Source organism: Lissotriton helveticus, chromosome 1_2, assembly GCF_964261635.1.
Source record: "Lissotriton helveticus chromosome 1_2, aLisHel1.1, whole genome shotgun sequence".
Classification (NCBI taxonomy): Eukaryota; Metazoa; Chordata; class Amphibia; order Caudata; family Salamandridae; genus Lissotriton; species Lissotriton helveticus.
In genome coordinates, this window is record NC_136058.1 from 260,094,815 (window position 1) to 260,109,828 (window position 15,014).

The 15,014-nt window shown below is 45.3% G+C and overlaps 1 protein-coding gene across 2 annotated transcripts in view; it reads right to left on the reverse strand.

Moving 5' to 3' along the window:
* Positions 1-12,734, reverse strand: part of TSPAN1 (tetraspanin 1) — a 412,115-nt gene extending 399,381 nt beyond the window's left edge. Inside the window, exon 1 of one of the 2 annotated variants that reach the window (XM_078671704.1) lies at positions 12,601-12,734. The gene's annotated coding sequence lies outside the window, so the exon portion shown is untranslated. Of the gene's footprint in view, positions 1-12,494; positions 12,518-12,600 lie in introns of those variants that run through there. The other variant, XM_078671705.1, reaches the window with a different exon arrangement.
* Between the last annotated feature and the right edge of the window lie 2,280 nt (positions 12,735-15,014).

Consider the following 15,014-nt stretch of genomic DNA (forward strand, 5'->3'; position numbering starts at 1 on the left):
CCAGAGGAGGCAAACTTGAAACTAGCACTCATTTCAAGCCGACAGCTAAGAACAGTCTACTTCTGTACAGTAGCTTTCATCCGCGCCACCTACGTGAGAACCTTCCGTACGGACAATTTCTCCGCTTACGGCGCAACTGTAGCAGCATAGACGATTTTAAGACTCAAGCTGCAGACCTGGAGAGCAAACTCCTGAACAGACAATACCCGGCACACATTGTCCGGAAAGGTCTGAAACGTGCACGCAATAATAACAGGGAAGCACTCTTGGACGACACTGAAGCAAAAGAACCAGATCCACGCCCGATTTGCGTTACCACCTATAACACCAACTCCAACCAGATCACGAAAATCGTGAACAAACATTGGAGGGTTTTATCGTGTGGCCAGTTGAACTTCCCTAAACCGATGTTTGCACATAGATGGGGAATGAACTTAAAAGATCTTCTGGTACACACAAGACCGAGATCAACAGGTGCAATTGAACCCCCTAGAGTGGCAGGAATTAGTGGACACCACCCCTGTGGGTCTTGTGTATCCTGCCAATACACGAAGAAGAGTAGGAGTATCACCTTTTCTAACCACTCTACATGGGAGCAACGTGCATTCACGAATTGCAACAGTCGCAATGTAGTGTATTTGATCACCTGTCCGTGTAACAAGGAGTATGTAGGAATGACCAGCAGACCCGTGAAAATTCGCATGGGAGAACACCGCAGCAATGTACGTTGCAACAGGACATCTACAAAAATGTCTGCCCATTTCTCTACCATGGGACACAGTGTCCATGATCTAAAGTGGACTGTTATTGAGATCTTTCCCAATGATAGAGAGCTTCTATCAAAAGAACAACGTTGGGTGTTCCGTTTGGGGTCACATCGCACTGGCCTGAACGATGATATCCCGTGGTCCCAACTACACACGTAATGCGTGCTGTGACTTATGACAGTGCAGACACCACTATCAGCTAAGTAATGGACTCCGTTCTGTCCTGTATATATAGAAGAACACCTTTCCTGGTTTGAAAGAATGGCCACTGCAATACTGACTTATCACATGCTCCCCTTATATATTGTAACCCCTTATAGACAACCAGGTTGTTAAATAGTGTACTTATATGGGACCCTGTCACAATTATTGGACAACATCCCCTCCTCCATTTCCTAGAAACGTCCTCCTCAATCAGACCCCTTGAGGCTGCGTATACATCGCACGTTCTACTGTTAAAACATATTTATCAGAACCATTAGTATATGTGTTCACAATAGCACGTGTTCTTTCCTTCATCCGTGGTCCAATTTGAGCCAACGCTGGGAAAATCATTTGTCCCATCAGGGAAGCACGCTGCGCATGCGCACCGGTTGTAGTGACTGCCCCACGCGCATGCGCGCTACTGCACTAACTCCGGCGCATGCGCAGAGAGAGTCCGCACAGCGCCGGGCGCCGCTGCGGTGTTTTCCTCTCGGTCTGACTATTTGCTCATCCTTAATCAGATCCGAACTCCAGGAAAGTACCCATGATCGGTGTTCTACGAGCACCACAGCCAAGGAACCATTATCTTGTGGCTATACCTAACCATCCTAACATGGCCGCCCCCTCATTTCCCTTGCTGGCCATACTTACCTGGCGCTCTTCCCGCCAAGGTTAATAGATCAATTATCCAATTACCACCGAGTATATAAACACACCGCCCACTACCCCCTTCATATCCACGGAAGCCGCGGACGAAGGAGGAAGCACAATCGTGCTGGGGGCACAGTAAGTACGGCATAGCCGTCTCGAGGAGGACCATACCTGTATTTCTATTCCTACTCAACCTGGTTGAGCTACCTTATACCACTTCTAAGGCAGGATCACAATATATCCATTTTTTCTTTACAGTTGATACCCCATCATACCCTTCAGTCTTATGCTGGCTCATGAGGCATTGATCCCTCTCTTGATAAGTATGCACTTCCTTATCTACAACCCCTGGTTATTTAGAATCTATGTAGTCTACCTACTTGGTGTGTGACTGACTGTGTGAGTGCTGAAGGAACCCTTCAATAATCCTCAATGTGTACACTGGATCCCTCATTTTGAGAATATTGTTGTGTGTGTTTCTCTCTTTTTTCCTTTACAGGTAATTTAGAGTTAAGCGCACTTTGGGATCGGCGCATTTTTAATCTTTTACTCTTATTTTGCAGGCATACTACATTATCAGTGTGGTAGTATAGATGTGTTGTAATTATTAATTGGTAGTTACTCACATAGTTTTTTTCACTTTTTTGTACATACACTTTTTTTCTACCTTTGTGGAGAATACATTAGTGAGTGACAGGGGGATCTCCCCTAGGTCCTGACGAAGAGGCCCGGTGCCTCGAAACATGTTGACCCACGTAGGAGAGAGAGCCCATTAACCTGCTGTATCTCTCCGCTTCACTTTTTCTTTTAATAATACCAGCCAGTGTTTAATAAAATTCTTTTTTTCCACTAGGCCAGGTATTTTTTAACTTACACCAGATATCACCCCTGACCCCACTGACACTCACTCCCAACACATAGCACCTCCATCTAAAAGGTGCTCCGGCGTATCCGCTTGTCGCAGCACTGCCCCGCCCCGCAGCGGGACGGGAAGACCCCGATGATGAAGCATGACACCAAGGGCCCTTTTGGTGTGTGAGGGGTATTTTAACAAAGATGTTGTATTCCAATGACATCTGGATACACATCCACCCATTTTGAGGTGGCTCTTTATGATTAACCTTAAACCCTGACAAGAGGAGGACGTGCCCACCTCGGTGCCCACCGGCATCACCTCTTCACTCCCCCCCTTGATTTCCTTAATTGAAATCATGGCCAACTGAGATGGCTTAGGTACTTGCTTGAGGGGTCGCACTGGAGGGACACTGACATTGATCCTAATTCAGGAGGAAATTTTTGGAGGGGGGGGAGGGGCTGAGCGATGGTTTCTCCTCGTTACTACCTTTAGTTATTTAGAGTAGGGTGGGGCGACAGGCACGCTGAGAGTTGGGGTGGGGCATTGGCCTTATGCAGGGGTGCAGGGTGGAGGGGAGGGATGGGAGGCAGGGGGGGCATGATGTTTGTTAATTTTTTTGATTGCAAGAGATTGTTCATAAAATACTGTTGAGGTTTACGTCGGGTGACAGAATCGCAGCATACAGTGAAAGGAGAGGGGTAAATATCTCGGAGTGGGCAAGGATCGGGGATCAAGGCACTAAGCTGGACTGTTAATGGCCTGGGAGATAGAATCAAGAGGGGGATGGTGAATCAGTTTATAAGAAGACATGCCCCAGATGTTGTTTTGCTCCAGGAGACCCACCTGATCGGTAATCGATGTATGGCCCTACATAGAGGCGGATATAAGTTAGTAGCGCATGCTGGGTTCACAACTGGTTCGAGGGATGTAGGCATACTTTCCCTTTGCAATCCGATCTACGTGGGTGGACCAGAGAGGCAGATATGTGGGTGTTTCAGGACAGTTGGAGGGTAGAACGGTGACACTCCTTTCAGTCTTTGTACCGCCTGGTCTCCAGTCCGATTCAGAAAAGGGGGTGGTGATGGACAGAGCATCGGAGTTAAACAGAACACTCATACCCAGTCAAAAGATCAGGGCTTGATCCATCACCGTTTTTTAGCTCACTGCACCATCCCAGTTCAGAACCTGGCTACATGCAAATTAGTCTGTCCCTGGCCCAGTGCATCATGGGGACAGGGCAGACCAAACTACCAAGCCAATTCTTTACTGGAAAGGAAACAAGCTTCCGGGGACCGGTATCTGGCATTGCAGCCGTCTTCGGCCCGGCTTGCTTGAATCCTGATGGTGCAGTGAGCAAGGGACTCATGTCTGAGCATACCCTGCCACTCCTATAGTGGCCAAAACGATTCAGAAAAGGGGGTGGTGATGGACAGAGTATCTGAGTTAAACAGAACACTCCTACCCAGTCAAAAGATCAGGGCTTGATCCATCACCGTTTTTTAGCTCACTGCACCATCCCAGTTCAGAACCTGGCTACATGCAAATTAGTCTGTCCCTGGCCCAGTGCTTGAATCCCCCCTTTTTGAATCGTTTTGGCCACCACAAGTGTGGAAGGGTATGCTCAGATGTTAGTCCCTTGCTCACTGCACCATCAGGATTCAAGCAAGCCGGGCCGAAGACGGCTGTAATGCCAGAAACTTGTCCCCGGAAGCTGGTTTCCTTTCCAGTAAAGAATTGGCTTGGTAGTTTGGTCTGCCCTGTTCCCATGATGCACTGGGCCAGGGTCAGACTAATTTGCATGTAGCCAGGTTCTGAACTGGGATGGTGCAGTGAGCTAAAAGACGGTGATGGATCAAGCCCTGATCTTTTGACTGGGTAGGAGTGCTCTGCTTAATTCAGATACTCTGTCCATCACCACCCTCCTTTTTGAATGGTCTCCAGTCCGACACTTATCGTGATTTGAGTGCGTTTTTTCTCACGCTGCCCTTGGGCCCTTTGATTCTGGGGGGTGACCTTAACGCAGTATTAGATGGGGAGTTAGATAGACACCCAAAGCGGATACTCAGATAGTCCCAAAGGTGGCTCCCAGATTTTCTAGAAACGCTGGGGTTGGTGGATAGTTGGAGAGTCCGACACCCCACACAGATACACTTTACCCATGTGTCTGCCGCACATAGTAAAATGTCGCGACTGGATCATGTCTTAATACCAGCAGCTGAAGCAGCAACAGTCAGAGAGGTCAGATACCTGGGTAGAGGCATATTAGACCACTCCCCCCTATGGGTGCGAATGGATAGTGGGCGCTCTGTGACAGGTAAAGTTGCTCCAATTAATGCATGGCATTTAAAAGACCCGAGCACTAAGAAGGAGATTATCCGAGCTTCGGATCATTATTTTTGGGAAAATGAGGGTAGTGTCACTTCGGCGGGAACACTTTGGGAAGCATACAAAACGGTGATTAGAGGTGAGGTCCTTTCCCTGGTGGCAAGGAAGAAAAGGAAACGTCAAGAAGATATAGTTAGGGTGGAAGGCGAGGTGGTGACACTGGAGAAAAGAGTGGCTGAGTCCCCAAATCAGGAAAGTCTTCATCTTTTAAAGTTGCGACAAGATGAGTATAGAAGTCTCGCCAGAGAGAGGGCAATCGATCAGAATAATATCACACAGAGCCGAGTGTATGAGCATGGAGATAAGGCAGGGAAGCTGATTGCATGGCTAGAGCGAGGGGCGTGGGCATCTAGGCTAGTGCCAGAACTAGAAGGAAGTGACTCTAATATGATCACGGATCCACAAGAGGTGGCGGAGGAATTCTCAGAATATTACAGGGGGGTATATACCTCGATCAGTACTTACTCCGAGGAAGTAAATAGTGAGATGATCAAAGACATAGGTATGCCGATGCTATCAAAAGATGATAAGAAATAGTTAGAATCCCCCTTCACAGACTACGAAATAGCGCTCGCTATATGTGGGATGAAGTCTGGCAAAGCTACTGGCCCCAACGGGATACCTATTGAATTATATAAATTGCACACCCATTTCTTCGTGCCATGTTTCATGAGAGCCAGGAGGAGGGCCAACTGCCCTACGACCAGCGCGTGGCCAACATTGTGGTAAGTCAGGGAAGCCTAGGACGCAGTGCTCCTCCTACAGGCCTACATCACTGCTTAATGCTGAACCTAAAATATTGGCCAAATTGCTGGCCACGAGACTGGTTAAAGTGATCACCACACTGATACATCCTGATCAATCAGGGTTTATGCCGCTCCGAAACACTGCCTTGAATCTGCGCAGGTTACACAGTGTCCTCGGTCGCTCCTCGACCTTGCAGGAACCGGCTGTCCTAGTGTCTCTCGACGCCACGATGGCATTTGATAGAGTTGAGTGGTCTTATTTATTTGCTGTATTGAGGAAAATGGGTTTTGGGGAGGAATTTATTGGTTGGGTCAGATTGTTGTATGTCAATCCCTTCGCCAGAGTAGTGGTTAATAATTGTAAATCAGTGGATTTCCCCCTTGAGAGGAGCACAAGACAGGGTTGTCCTTTGTCTTCGCTTTTATTTGCACTGGAACCCCTGGTGGCGTGGGTCCGATGGGACCTGACGATACGAGGGCTGCGTTGGACGCCGGAGTGGGAAGACAAAATTTCGCTATATGCGGACGACATTCTGGTGTATCTTACTAGGCCTAGGGCCTCTCTGATCTTTTTTGATATATTGGCAATTTTCGGTAGGTACTCCGGGTTCGCGATTAATTGGTCAAAATCCGTATTATTTGTCTTAGCGGGGGAGCCACCAATGATTCCGCAATCATGCCCCTTGCAGATTGAGCGGGTGGGTTTTACGTACTTAGGAATTTATATAACGTTTGACTCGAAGCTTAGATTTACACGCAATTTGGGTTCTCCTCTGAACCGGTTTAAAAAAAGATGTGTAGCGCTGGAAGACTCTCCCACTATCACTACTAGGGAGAGCAGTGCTTTTTAAAATGATGTCACTTCCAAGGTTCTTATATGCCCTTCAGAATGCGATGGATCCAGTTCCGATATCCTATTTTAAAGAAATAGAAGCGGGGCAGAGAAGTCTCCTCTGGGCGGACAGCCTAGAATAGCCTTTTTAAAGTTGACCTCACCTTGTTATGATGGAGGTATTGGACTCCCAGATCTGAGAAAATACTACTGGGCCTCCCAATTGGCTGCCATCAATCAAATAATATACGGTCTCCCAGGAGATCCTGGCTATGTCATGGATCGTGAGCAGGCACCAAGAGGAGACATAGGCAGGGCATTATATGCTAGAATGGGGAGATTCCCATTGACGGGACCCACAGCGCACGCTGTGAAGGTGTGGAATACTGCCAATAAGGCATTGGGCTGGGAGGGGAAATTAACGCTAGCAACACCTCTGTTTAATGCTGAACAATTGGGGAGCCTGTGGAAATCGAAGGGCTTCGATAAGTGGGATCTAATTGGTATTTCCCAGATAAAAGATGTCTGGGGGAAAGATGGGATGCACACTTTTGACGCTCTGAAAGTAAAGTACAAGATGCATGATAACGAACATTTCTGCTATCGGCAGATTAGACATGCTCTCCTTGCCCGTATCCCGGGGGGTGAGATGCCCCCTGAGGGTTCGCCACTAGAAGACCGAGTTTTAGACGGACACCTCCCCGTGAAAACTATTTCCCTAGTATATAGAAAGCTGATTAATCATATGGGAGACCCATTAAGGAAACTTAGAGATCAGTGGGGGGGAAGATGGTATGGAACTGGATGATGAAGACTGGACGGAAGCAGTTTCCTCCCCTAAGGTTGGGGGGCTATCCAGATGAGACTATGACTTGTGCAGTTAAAGATCCTCCAAAGGGTATATATCATTGGACCTCGATTGGTGCGGGGAGAGAGTGCCGACTGTAGGAGAGGATGTGGCGAACTTGGGACCTTTGTCCATGTCCTGTGGCATTGTGAACAAATACAAGATTACTGGTCGAAGGTTCATGAAGCGATGGCGGTGGTGCAGGGGAAAGAGGTGCGACTGGAGGCCCGAAGATGCCTATTGAATGTGTGGGAACCCACAGATCTTAATACATATCAGAAACAGTGGGTAACACTGGGCCGTGCATGGTGGCCAAAAGAAATATAGCGCAATTGTGGGGGGCATCTCGAGCGCCCGGTATTACGAAATGGGCTGAGGATTTAGACTGGTGCATGCTAAGGGAAAAAAATGTGTATATCGCCAGGGGTTGCCCGGCAAGTGGGGGAAGATCTGGGGATCAAGGAATGACTATAGGGGGGGATATGTGAACCACCTGAAATAAGACTTGAAGCAGAGGGACCAGAATCCCCTGGATCCTAATCATGGAATATCATTGTATTATATCCCATGTCGAGACGTTGCCACTCTGGTACTGTAGAAACTGTATTTTCACCCGACATCTGTTCTGTTGTTTTATTTTGTAGTTTTAGTAAAAACAAATAAAATTTAAAAAAAAGAATGTTGATGACTGCATTATATTGGCCCTCTTGGTGCTATGGTGTGCTGTCTGGGCGAACCCGCAGGCAGGTCGCATGTGAAAGATGATCATGGATTGCCTTGCTTGTGATAAAGGATCAGCCATTGCCTGGTTGCAATACATTAAGCATGACCAAAACTCTTTTCTACACACTCTGCTATAACCAAGGCTGACTTAACCTGGGTTACAAAATCCTTCCAAACAAGGAAAAGGAGTCTTAAAGAGGAAGATGAATTTGAAAAGATTTCTGTAAGGGAATATGCAAATCTGCAAACCACTTCCAATATGGAGCTGTATTTATCATGGGTGGATGCTACCTGGGACAGAGTCCTTTTAACCAGATTCAGTTTGGTATTGTGAGGTGGCACTTGAGCTTCCCTTTGGGCTAATTTGATTCCAGTAACGTGCTACTCTCTACTTGTGATGAGTCCTCGCACCAGAGTTTGCTCCACTTCACTTTTTTTCCTGCAAATACCACTTGGCATACTCAAAGTTTTTCAGTCCCATTAATTAGAGTATGTGACATCAGAAGATGTCGCGGGGCACTGCTGTACCTGCAAGGGTTAAATTACCCCACACTCTGCAGCAGCATAAGTGCTATATCGCCAAAAGGAAAACAACTATTATTTTAACAGATAGATGCTATTAGAGGGGCAATTGCCTGATGGGTTCACCCTAGGTGTTGACCCACGCGGTATGACTTCCTTACCTTTTTAGCCATAGACCTTTCTTAATGTTTGAATATTGTCCGTTTTTACCATGTTATGATTTGCTGTTTTAAAATTTTAAACTGATGAGGTGTGTTAACTGCCGAAATAGAGTATTATCTGATCTGAGTGGTAAATCCATGCGAGTGGAGTGAAGTGACTGAAAGCAACTTTGTCACTGGCAGTGAAGATGGGGTCGAGGGTGTGTCCTGCATTGTGAATAGGGCCTTTGACGATTTGGTTGAGTCTTATGTTGGCGATGCATTGTGAATAGGGCCTTTGACGATTTGGTTAAGTCTTATGTTGGCGAGGCCCTCGAGGATGGTGAAGAAGTTTGGGTCAGTTTGGTCGTCAAGATGAAAGTTGAGGTCGCTGAGCAAAAGGTAGTTGTTGGATTTAACGGACTTAGAGGCTATGAAGTCTACATTCCTCCTCCCACTCAGCTGATCAGTACTTTCAGTGGTAGCTTTTCATCTGTACTGATGACATCCAGCCGATTTATCACCTCAAAGGAATCAACATCAACCCTACTAGCTTAAAAGATTGCCTGTGCAGTTGGAGCTGCATGAACCAAAATTGGTTAAAAGTTAACATGGAAAAAATAGAAACTAATAATTGCTTGGTTTTCTCTGCTTTGGCTTGATACCCTTATTCTATGCCAATTGTCAAAAGCCTTGGCATCAAATTTGATTATAAAAAGATAATGAACAGTCAAGTTCCAGCAATCATCTAATCTGTACCTACTATCGGAGCAAACTAAGAGCTATCATATCCCTTATCTTAATGGCAGTAAGGATAGCAGCAATATTAGAATCAAGATTAGACTGCTGCTCAGGATATTTTTTACAAAAATATGAAACAATATAAATTCAAGCAGCTACGCTGATGACCCTATAACCTCATTTTACCTCAGTTAAACTACCCTAGATTAGCTACTCTGGTTACCAATTGAGAGTAGGATAGCTTTCAGAATTTTTGTCCCCAAGTGCCTGTACAGGAATGCCACAGAATTTATAAAAGCAAACATATCCAGATAAACACGCACCCGATCTATCCGTTCATAGACTACAAACTTACTTGTACAACTCTCTTTCCCAAAAACATCCTACTAAGTAGTGGCGGCTAGTATTCAGCAACGTTGGGAGGGGGGGCAGGTCGCCGGGGGAATGGGATAAAAAAAACACTTATCTGTCTTCTGCCGCCGCCTCCTACTCCTCCTCCTCCTCCTCTCGGTCCTCTTCGCTCACTTCTAGGGCAGGCTGCCTCCCGATAGCCAATCACAACACTGCAAAGCAGCATTATGACTGTCCTGAGCGCAGTGGATCGGCGCTCAGCCAGAGAATGGGAGGATGGGCATGCACACTTTGTATGAAGGGTGTAATGCAGCCTGCATGGAGAACATACAAAGTGCGCATGACTGACCAGCCAGAGACGGCCGGCCAAAGAGTCCTACGCCCTAGGAGTGGGCAAACTACTCCTCCCCTGCTCTGAGCAGAGCTGCCAAGCCCCTACCCAGCTGAGCAAGGGTAAAAATAAAATGATAACAACAACAACGAGTTAATCGTTTTATTTTTTCCTTTGACCTGGTCAGTGGAGCGACACTCCTCCGCCGACACCGCTACTGAGGAAAGGTCCTCACCACCCTTATTGCACATCTTTGTAGCAACCTACCTTCCTAGCTGAGGATTATATCCTCACACCTACTCTTTAGAAAGAAGCCCAAAACCTCTTTTTGCTTAACTTCATACTTTTATTGACTGTTTTGCTCTTACCTTATTTCATTGTAGCACTCAGAGACCTTATGGTGTATGTTGTACATTGCAAATATTCTAACTCAAACTGTGTGAAATAATAATTGTGTCCTGAATACAGCTTAAATAAAATGTCTACTGAGTGTATAAATTAATTAACTTCTACGGAGCTATATTTATGTTAAACATATTTTAGACATGAATGAATGAATGAATTGTATCTTATATCGCGCTAACTTAGCCCAATGGGCGTCAAGGCGACATAATATGTATTTCATAAAATGTTCTGAAAACGATATTTTAGGACCCTGCCAATTGAGTTAAATGATTCCACCAATGGCAGTTCTATTGAGGTCTGTCTGGCTTAGTGTTAGCTGTGGCTGAAACAAAAGTGTTGCTTGTTTTGACCCTCTAATGCGCAGACACACGTGTATGTGCCCTAGCTCAAAACGTGTTCACTGGTTCAGTTGTGTGTGGGACTTGGAGAGGTGGAGCAATGCATTGGAGCAGAGGTCCCAAACGAGAACTCCACATTCGCTGCCACAATGCCCACTGATGGGACTGAATGATGTCAGTACTAGATATTGGGAGATTTCTTGGATACACGCCATGAATCCATAACCACTGCATGCCAATAAGACACCAACCCCTCAGCCAGCAGCTGACAGGGATATGACTGGTTGTTGGGTTCAGCAGGCAGACAGCAGCAGGGCCCAAGCACTGAAGTCCTGGCACAGCTCCCTATGTAGTCAGAGAAAGAGTGTGGGTGATATCCACGCTGCAGTGTACGGCCTGCTACAAAATCTCTGGTTAGTTTGGAGTATGTGTCCAGAATGGCCATCTGGTTCTGCCCACCACTGTCCAACTAGCATACTCTGACAACACCTCTTCTGACCTAATGTCATTTGGAGGTGTTAGAAATAAATAACTAGTTGCATAAACAACAGACACACTTGTGAATGAATGCAGTACTGTGTGCTAGCACGATGAATCTTGAAATTAACTAATGGCTTCTTCCAGTGAGTTATTTGAGTACAATATGCTATACAAAATAAACACTGCACCTCTTAGTGCATGCGTTGTCAAAGGAGGAAATGTACACACAGAATGAGCATCATGATTCAGCAGCCATTTTCACAAAGATGGAAGCGAGGATATCGACCTAGTTAGAGTAAGCCAGAAAAAACACACCAAACCATCATAATTATTGTTTCAATTGCAATAGCTCAAGTTAATACACGTGGTAATGCAAACGCAGAACTACTAATACTATTGCACGTATATATTTCAAATGACGAAAACTTTCACAAAAACGTTTAAAAAAAAGTTGTTTGAACAACAGAAATATTTTGCATTTTCTATGCACCAGTATTATTAATAGCGAATCAGATTCCTGCTTGCCTTTTGATCTCTTCTCTCCTACTTCCCTCCTGCGCCTTTGCTCCCATCTCATTTCCAGTTTACTCCTCTTTTATAAACTTTCCTCCCCACCACTTTTATTTTCCTGTCTCTCCCATCAATCTTTTCCAACTCCCTCTTAGCGTAAAATCTCAAACTTGGCAATTCTCTTCAAGCATCAGAAATTTGCTTTCTGTAATATATTTTTGCGTTATTTATACATATGTCCTCTTGACTGTGGTAGGGGTTTGACTAAAAGAGTCTCCGGTTACATGGTGTCATTTGGGTCCACATTTTCCCACTCTTCTCTAATACCCACAGCATGTCCCCTAGTCATCTCGATTTGTGATTTACATCACCTCTACTCTACTTATTAAGAGAAGCCATTTTATTTAATTTGTACTCGTTGTCTTTTTTCTCATTATGTCTTCCCCGCCATTTCTTCCTTCGCTCTCAACCTCCTTCGCCTTCTTACTCAGACCCAGACCCAGTTTCTAAGAAGCTGCAGTGCTTTGTGAACAGGTCACAATAAAGTTAAGTATCCCTTTAACATGTTGCCAGTTAGTCTGAGTATTCCATACACTGAATCCATTTTAAACCCCGTCTCACTCTATGAAATGTACACAATAGTTCGGCACGAATGCCAATCAAACCTTTCAGTTTTCAAACCCCCGGGTGCAGTCTTCCTAGCACGTGACACCACCTAGCATTACTTAAGAGCTGCTACACACGTGCTGCTTTCAAACAGCCCCGACTCACCTCTCAGACGCTGGTTTTATACCCCAACGGATGTCCCCGGTAACCGGCTTTTCCTGAGAGGGAATTGTTCTCCCTGGGAACAACGACCACTGGCAGGAGACCCTAAGAGTCCTAACCTTCAACCCCAGGCTCACGACAGCCAGTCCCCTTTCAGAGAGGCCCAGACCTGCCTTCCGATTGGCCAGATAAATGATCGGTGTTCCAGGATTGTTTAGCATAGAAGCATTCTCATTTGACAGCACCAATCAACGAGTCTGGGGCAACGGATTTTAGCGTGGCTAGAGCGCCCCCTTACTTTCCTTTTTAGGTAAGCATCATGGATACTTTTAAATTGAGTAGGTCAAGTCCTTCAAGCGTTATTCATACTCAACCTATAGGAAAGAAGCAGAAAATGATCTTGCTGTCTAGCACAACGCATCAGGGAATAATATCCTGAGCCCTTCGATGAGGGAGCAGGGGATACAGCTTTAGTGTGAGCTCCATGTATTTGGGACACACCATTTGGTTCTGCATATCAGTGCATTGTGGGAGTTGTAGTTTTGGTTTAGTTTAATGGAGCCAATGCACTAACAAACCTGATAAGAATTATATGTCAGACAGTGTCAAGTATTAACATAACTAGTTTGTTTACTTTACTTTTTTTTTGGAGCCAGCCCAGGCTGTCCGGCCAGCCCAGGTCACACCTAAAAGACAGCGAAGGATAAAGAAAAATAACTATTAGATTTAGCAAACACTTTAACCATTTAATGTACATATGCCTTGTCCGGGTGCACAGGTCTTTGTATGCCCAAATGGTGCTGACAGACTAACTGCGATACACATTGTGGATAGAAGGCTTGGTCAGAACAATAGTCTTTTTGCTTTACTGGCACAGCCCAGCTGGAGACCTTTTGCGCTGAGGGCTCAGTGGTAGTCCATATGTAAATGTGCAGTGCACAACAGCATTATATGCTCCCTCCAAAAATGCACTGTCCATGTGATGCTGCTGAAGGAGTCAGAATCTCTGTTCCTCATATAGCAGGGATGGGAATGCAATAAAATATAATAAATCACCCTCCATAAGTGAAGGGGCAAAGAGTGAGGCACCACATGCAGTGGCATTGTTCAGGCCTTTTATTTTGCTACTTTTCTGGTGCCTGCCAGTCAACTAGAGACTGTTTGTTATAGGGTTTGGCCCAGATGTGGCTGGGCAAACAAAGAGGGGTATCAATGATCCAACTATAGTTGCCATGGGCATGAATGAGCTGGAAATAGATAATGAATTTAGATTTGCTCCGAAATGAGGCCCAAATTATGTTTGGCCTGGGGCCCAAAAATCCTTAATATGTTTCTGAAGACAAAGCCTGGAAACCTGGACATGTCCCAATGGATTAGTGTTTGAAAGCTCACCAGAGCTGCCAGCGGCTTAGTTGAGGGGTCTGACGTGGGTACCTCTACTCCTATTTTGTCACTCTTTCTAAGAAAAAAACAGACAGGCATTCTCCCTAGTGAAAGGAGTGGCCAGATGATGGGCTTTAGAAACACCAAGGGTATTTTTTTATTTTTCAACTAATGCCTTCCCTACAGCAAGAGGAAGTTATGTGGGCCTCTAGAAACCAACAGATTTTCGATGCATGTTTTTTGTTTGTATTGTGTATGAAGACAGCTCAAGAGTGTTCAATCTCACTGCTCAACACAGTTGTGAAGTCACTGCCTGACACTAGTACCACAAGTACTGTGACCAGTGCACTCCCTTTGCCCCCACTGTTTGACCACCCTCCATGCTCATTTGTGTCACGACCCTTCCTGACCATCTGCCTCTCTCTCGATCCTTTCCACATCTCACATCACCCACAGATGTGTATGAGACTTCAGGCTGACATAGCAAATGTACAGCTTACCATATTTTATGGCAAGACCTGGAGGCTAACATCATGCAACATCCTTTATTGCCACTACTCACAGCAGCTCCTTTAAAGAACTTAGAAGGTAAATATTCAACACTCTATAAACACAGAACCCCAACCCTCAGCCTTGTTTCCTGCTGCTGCTCCTGCAGTTAAGTACTCGTGTGGAGAGTGTCAGATACATAGGTTCTTTGATATGTTTGGAGTGTGGAACTACAACATATTATTTAAATTTATATAAATAAGGGTTGTGCTTTACTTGATAAATATCTGATCATTTATTTTGTGCATCCAACATTTATTAAAAAAAACATGACATTACTACGCAGCGATTAAAACAGCTAAAGGGGAATTCTACGCGTCTAGAATTCAAAAAGCTAAAAACAACAGTCGAGAAATTTTCTCCATAGTTAAAAGCTTTACTGCCCCGGTAGCTGAGAAGAATGCAGTCCTGTCCTCCATAGACTGGTGCGAGCAATTATCCACTTTTTTCATTGAGAAAATTCAAAAAATTCAAGACAGTCTGAA